Source organism: Equus quagga, chromosome 4, assembly GCF_021613505.1.
Source record: "Equus quagga isolate Etosha38 chromosome 4, UCLA_HA_Equagga_1.0, whole genome shotgun sequence".
Taxonomy (NCBI): Eukaryota; Metazoa; Chordata; class Mammalia; order Perissodactyla; family Equidae; genus Equus; species Equus quagga.
The window spans coordinates 91509200-91516437 of record NC_060270.1 but is presented as its reverse complement, the minus strand read 5'-3'; positions in this window follow the sequence as shown (position 1 = coordinate 91516437).

Below are 7238 nucleotides of genomic sequence, written 5' to 3'. Positions count from 1 at the left end.
CAAGACCCCATTCCCAGAAATTCTGATTCAATTACTTGAGGTGGGGCTGGGACATCAGGGTTTTTTAAAAACTCCCTAGGTGATCTGCCTGTGGGCCAAAGTTGAAAACCACTGCTTTGAAACATGTGTATTAAGTATTATATTAATATCACCCATATGTAAGTCAGAGTGGTGAATTTATTGAGATTTCAGTGTAAATAATAGATAGAACACATCTTTCTTTATGATTCTGGAGAACACAGGCCAGGTCTTTTATTTCCAGTACGTATCATAGTCTATAATCAATAAATGTGTGTGGAGGATCTTAATGATGATGACTGCGCGACTTCTTGAAGTCATGCTCATACTGCCTGGCCCACCTCAAGCACTTAATACACGTTTATTAAATGAAAAAGAGGGCTTCCATTAATGAAGCAATGATGATGAGGTGACACAGGACCATATCGCTTCCTTGAAACAAGGAAGACATAGAAACTGTGCCAGCTCCACTCTTCCTGGCTCTATGGAACTTTACTACCCATCTCCTCAGCTGCAAAGGACTAGCAGGAGCCGTTTGCCACAAATGGACCAGAGAGCCCTGAGCCCATCTCTGGGGCAGCTGTGGAGGTCTTTGGACCGCCCGCCCACCCCCCACCCTGCTGCATCTGAGGCTCCTCATTGCCAGGGTCAAGTTGTGATCAGGCTAGAAAATTAGATAGGGAGTGCCTTCAGTGGGGGCATCAGGCACGACATAGCACCATGGGAGAAGAAAGAGTCCGTGAACCTTGGTAGCCAGTGATTGAATTCTGCTGTGAGATTATCTCCTTTATTTCCTCACTTTTAGTTAAACATTTCCCTTTCATAAATTCTTCCCTCTTTGATGTGACTGACTACAGCAGGACTGAGCTCTCAGGCACTGAATGAGATTCATAAGATCGAGGGATATTATGAATGTGTACCTGTGTCTATAAGTTGTGTTTAATGTCACTTTCTATGAAAGAATTCCTTTAACAATTCGTGATGCCAGAATTTATGTAGCATATCTTGCTGTCTTGGTACATACTGTACAAGATGTATTACATTGTGTTCTTACCATGGGAGCATCCCGCTATGTTAAAACATGTTGTTACAGAGATTTAGACATATTGGGAATCAAACTGTTTCATGAAGACCTATAATACTAGAAAAGACATGTTCCAACATTGTCAGCCATTTTGGTGGATGTTAGTCTCTTCCCCAAATACCAGTATGATAAAGAACTCTCCACTATTTGACAATAACATATGCATCTGGCATGTGAGGTTCTATGTAGGATATTCTACAAGGAAGTCACATGTTGCAGCACCAGCCATTGCAAATGTAGAGTTCCCAAGTGTCTCCCCTGGAAAGATACTAGTTCAAATGGAAGCATCTACTGTTTCTTAAACAGATATGCAAAGCGCAACCACTGGGGATATGCAGAAAGGCAGCAGGAAATTCCTCAGAATTCTGGGAGCCCCAGTAGACACAGGTCTGTTCCATGATACCACCTGGAAAGGAGGACGTTGGCAGGAAGAGGGTTCACTTTTGTACGATGGCATAATTGTAGGAGAGGGATTCTATGAACAAATTAGACAACCTCTTCTTCAGCTCTTGCCTCCTCACTTGGTCCATCTGTCACTAATGCTCTTACCCAAACCTTCACTTTGTCTTCTCGATTACACTTAAAAATGCACACACACAAAAAAAGGAAGAAGAAAAAAAGGAACCTGATTTCCAGAATGAAGAGGTAGGAATATTACTTCGTTTTCCTAACTCAAAACTTTCCTGGGATTTTGTTTATAAGAGAATGACTACATTGTCCATAGTTTGATCTTATTTCCTTTCACATTTCTTCAATTTCTTAGTTTCTTTACTGAAAGGAAATTATTGCAGCCACCTAGGGAAATATGTTTGAGAATTAGAGCTGGACACAAGAGGGGAGGTAATAGTTTGCTGGAGCTGCTATAACAAAGTACCACAGACTAGGTGGCTTAAACAACAGACATTTATTGTTTCACGGTTCTGGGGGCTGGAAGTCCAAGATCAAGGTGTTGGCAGGGTTGCTTCCTTCTAAGGGCTGTGAAAAGGAATCTGTTCCATGCTTCTCTCCTGGTTTCTGGTGATTTGCTGACAATCTTTGGCGTTCTTTGGCTTGTAGAAGCATCACCCCAATCTCTGCCCTCATTCTCACATGGGCTTCTCCCTGTGTGTGTGTGTGCCTCCAAATTTCCCCTTTTTATTAGGATATCAGTCATATTAGATTAGAGCACACGTTAACGACCTCATTTTAACTTGATTACCTCTGTAAAAACCCTATCACCAAAGAAGGTTTCATTCTGAAGTACCGGGGGTTAGGACTTCAAATCTAGGGGAACATAATTCAACCCTTAATAGAGGATCACTTTTTCTGTGTTGTGCATGGCTGTACTGGGCTACGTCTCGCTTCCTCAATGGCAGAATTGACTAGACAATGGGTGGTTCTTCCCAGTTTCATCCTGCTGTTTGACCACATGACATTTGTCTCTCTTGGTATCATCCTTCAAAAGAAATAGTCATTACTGGAGAGAGTGAAAATAGTGACTGGGTTTCAAAGAACCTGTCCGTCATCCTTATGTGAAAACAAAAACTCGCTCATACTCTGCACATCCTTGTTCCTGTCCCTCCTCATCCCTCCCTACTCCCTACCCCTTCTCCCAGGCTGTAACCCCATCTGATATTTTCTTTGACCCTCCTCAGTAGTCACTCTGGCTTCAGTGACTACCTGCTGCTTTGCAGAAAGCCAAAGCAACAGCTTATCTAGGTCTCTTTCTCAAATAGCAGAAATGCTGAGCCTTCCTGCTGGGACCCTTTGTCTCTCTCAGCCATTACCACAGAGGAAGACAATCACTGACCCACTGACCGGAGATCAGCAATAGGCTTATCTGTGAGTAAAGGGGTCAGTGGGATGAGCTGAAAATGCCACACCTGGAGGGAAAATGAGTTTAGATGAGACAGAAAATAAATGGAAGAGTCCACGTAGCCATCCAGAAAATTCTGCTTGAAATTTTTGCCCATCGGGTTTCTTGTCAGTCTCCTTGCTACAGAGAGAGCATACCCCTTAGCCAGCCCCCAGGCTTAGGGAACAAAGCTGCAAAGCTGAGGGGTGGTCTAGGTGGTTCTGTTTTTGTTTTTGTTTTCCCAATGGAAAAGCCAGCACTTTGCTCACAATAAAACCATTTACAGAATTTGTGTTCTCATGATGCTCTGACAGCAACCAAAACCAAAGGTACTTTTGCCTCAGGGAAACTTGGAAACTAACTGAGTTAATACAGAGACTGGGAAAAGTTTATTGAAAATCATCTCCCAATACATCTGGGTGTTACAGCTTCCAGAAGGATGATTACTAGGGGAGTCAGAGAGACTAAGAAGAGACAGAAGAGGGAAGACACATTTTGTCTGAGAAGATATCGGAAAAGGCATGACCTGGGTGTGTTGGAAAGAGCATCCATTTTGGAGTAAAAACACCTCTTAGCAGATGACTCAACCTCTCTGAACCTCAACATTTGCCTTTTAAACTTGCCAAATGGGGAAAATAATCCCTGCCTCAGGGGTAAATATGAAGTGAGATAATACAGAATTACAATATTTTTGCCTCTTCAGGTCACTTGGAGGCAAATTCTCCTGCCCATTTCCATAAAAGTATCTCAATATAGTCCTGACTCTAAGGCAGGAAAGGACTGGGCAGGAAAATGAGGGACAATCAACGCAAGAAAAGGAAGTAGCCGCTTAATGCTGAAGCGGCTCTCCGTGTGCAGACTTCCCTGCAGGGCACCTCTTACTCCGCTGCATCAGATTGGCCAAAGTGAGGCTGAGATGACATGCACGTCTCCAACGGAGGCTGCCCTGGCTTCACGTCCCCTAATCCAGACTCAGTCTCTCCTTCTAAACGCATGTGTGTTTCTGTGCACAGAAACACGTCCACCTGCACACACATGTTCATGGATTGACAAGAGACTTTATTATTGTTCTGGTGTAGGAGGTGAGGAAGAAAGGAGACTTTCTTTGATGACTACAGCTCACTCTAGCGTCTCCCTTCTCTCCTAATTATGTGCCGTCTTTGTAGTATGCTGAAAGTGTTCCATGTATTGTATTGTCTTCCCACATGAATGAAGGGCAGGGAACGAGTCTTTTATTTCTCTTTTATGCACTGAAGCTGTGGAATGCTGAGCAGATAGATGTTCAATAAACGCTTTATTAACTGGATTTCCACTCTGGCTATAAGTCAACTTGTGTTAGACCAACTCTTCATTCAACATGTTAAAAAAACCAAAATCCTACTGAGTGAATTTGAGGATCTAATTGGCTTTATTCAATGATTCCTGAATCAGGCAGCATCCTGTCTAACAAATAGAAGGGTGATCCGAGGAGTTGTACAAAACAGAAGGGTTTTATAGGCAGAAATGGGGGCAGGACAAGAAACTTACTAGCAAAGCAAAAGAAAGGATTGCTTCAGGCAAGGTCATCTTCCCTTAGGCAAAGGGCAGGGGTCTTATCATGTAGATTACCTCACTAGTACAGACTGAACATTCCAGACTGATTGGTTTAGAATTCCACTCCTGGGAAAGGCTAAAACTGCAATTAGGTTAGCTATTAAGTCTTGGTGAGGCTTAACACAAGTGACTCCATTTTGGGCTTCTTGTTTCTTTTTAACAAAACAACTAGAATAGCTGGATTTTTTTAAAGATCCATCTGTTTTTAGTGATCAGAGTTACCAAAGCAGGCAGAAATTAGGGACAGGATCCTGGGGAGAGAGGAAATGCATTGAGGTGAGACCAAGGTTGGGGCCACTTCTCCACCCCCGATATTTGCTGCTTCATAGGAGGGATGGGGCTGAGAGACAGGGGATACGATTAGCAAGTGATAGCTAACCAGTTATATCTCTAAAAACCCCTCAAAAAACCGAATGCTCCTAGAATTCTGAGAAAAAAGAAAGGGATGGCTAAGAGGTAGACAAGCTGAGCACAGTCTCACAGGGTTGAGGAAATAAAAACTGGAGCCGTGGGCTCACCAAGGAGAAGGGGCCTGGGTAAACACCGTAGGCTCACAGCCATGATCCTTGAAGGGCTGCACCCAGGAGTAAGGAAGAACCAGAAATGACTCTGTCATCAGCAAGACCGAAACCCAACTTCAGATCAGAGCAATCCAAGTCTGGATTAAGGTGAACAGCCCTATTCTAATCGACTTGCAGAAGCAAAAGGAAATGCACTCTGGAGGACAATAGCATCATCCAGAACTTCTATACTTTCCATAGAGTTATGCAATGATATTTACCTTTATATATCTCCAGTACCCTTGATTTCAAATCCTTCTGGTGAGATATGGAAAAGCATGGAGAGTCAGAAACCCTGGCCTCTAGGTCTGTTTTCTTATTTACACAGTGAGACAGGTATATCCAGCTTTGAAATTCTGGCTCTATGACTAGAACTGGACTCTGCCTCAGGCTAACTGTGCTGCCTCCTGTTCTAATCACCTCTTATTTACCCCATTTGTGAGGGAAGGATTCCTGCCCTAGGGTTATGGGGATGGCCAAACAGAGGACACTGAACACTGGGCAGGTACACACATATGTACTCACATATACTCACAGCACAGGGAAGGAAGACACTGCATGCCATGCAGAACCACACAGGGGTTGCACTTGAGAACAGAGCAAACAACCAGGGGTGGTGGGAGGCAGGCTTTGTAGTATCAAGAGGTTGCGGTGACCCCTAGTTCTCATGGGAAGATGTGATTGGCTTGTTTGAAATGTTCCATGGGCTGGCAGGGACCTGGAACCCACTTCTCAGGGATAGGCAGGAACTGTGCCTAGTGCCTTTGGTAAGTAAGGTTGTTTGGCAAGAGAATCTCATCTGTGGGAGAAGAATAGGGAGGGGAACTTGCCATTTGCCAAGTTAGGCCATTTGAGGCTCTCCCAGTTTCACCAGTTGTCAAGGCGTTACATAATATTGAGCCTTCATTTTAGGCCTTACACCACACTTCCCAGAAAGAAGGCCATATATCTACACTCAGTACCCAACTCCTGCTACTTGCCTTGATTGTCTTGACTTTTCACGGATCCTTACATCTCATACATCTTTCTTCTTCTTCTTCTTCTTCTTCTGCTTTTTTTTTTTTTTTACAGCTATAATACTTTTCTTTTTTATTAGTTCATCCATTCATTTTTTTTATTGTGGTATCATTGGTTTATAACATTATATAAATTTCAGGTGTACATTGTTAGATATTTTGATTTCTGTGTAGATTACGTCATGTTCACCAGCCAGAGACTAATTACCATCCACCACCACACACATGCGCCTAATCACCCCTTCACCCTCCTCCTTCCCCACATCCTCTGGTAACCAGTAAACCAATCACTGTTTCTATGTATTTGTTTATCATTTTTTCCTTCTTCTACTCATGAGTGAGATCATGTGGTATTTGACTTTCTCCTTCCGACTTATTTCACTCAGCATAATACCCTCAAGATCCATCCATGTTGTCACAAATGGCCAGATTTCATCATTTCTTATGGCTGAGTAGTATCCCATTGTGTATATATACCATATCTTCTTTATCCATTCGTCCCTTGATGGACACCTAGGTTGCTTCCAAGTCTCAGCTAATGTGAATAATGCTGCAATGAACATAGAGGTGCATATATATTTACACATTCATATTTTCGGGTTCTTTGGATAAATACCCAGCAGTGGGATAGCTGGATCATATGGTAGATCTATTCTTAATTTTCTGAGGATACTCCAAACTGCTTTCCATAGTGGCTGCACCAGTTTGCACTCCCACCAGCAGTGTATGAGGGTTCCCTTCTCTCTACGTCTTCTCCAACACTTATTGTTTCCTGTCTTGTTAATTTTAGCCATTCTGATAGGAGTAAAGTTAATATCTCATTGGAGTTTTGATTTGCGTTTCCCTGATAGTTAATGATGTTGAACATCTTGTCATGTGCCTGTTGGCCATCTGTATATCTTCTTTGGAGACATAACTGTTCAGATCTTTTGCCCATTTTTTAATTGTGTTTTCAGATTTTTTGTTGTTGAGATGTACGAGTTCTTTGTATATTTTGGATATTAACCCCTTATCAGATATATGGTTTGCAAACATCTTGTCCCAATTGTTAGGTTGTCTTTTCGTCTTATTGATGGTTTCATTTGTTGTGCAGAACTGCTTGTGTTTTCTTCTAGAAGTTCCAAGGTTCCAGG